We start from the raw sequence: 254 nt of genomic DNA on the forward strand, positions 1-254 counted from the left end.
CCAGGAGCTTGTAAAACACACGGTGGACCAACAAGAGAAGGAAAACTTGCGCACTGCACTGGATGCCATGAGGGTGAGCGTGTGTGTGTGTGTGTGTGTGCGCGTGTGTGTGTGTGTGTGTTTGTGTGTGTGTGTGAGTGTGAGGGTGTGTGTGTGTGTGTGTGAGTGTGTGTGAGGGTATGTATGAGGGTATGTGTGTGAGTGTGTGTGAGGGTATGTGTGTGTGTGTGTGTGAGGGTGTGTGTGAGTGTGTG

Source organism: Sinocyclocheilus grahami, unplaced genomic scaffold (genome assembly GCF_001515645.1).
Source record: "Sinocyclocheilus grahami isolate Dianchi unplaced genomic scaffold, SAMN03320097.WGS_v1.1 scaffold545.1, whole genome shotgun sequence".
Lineage (NCBI taxonomy): Eukaryota > Metazoa > Chordata > Actinopteri > Cypriniformes > Cyprinidae > Sinocyclocheilus > Sinocyclocheilus grahami.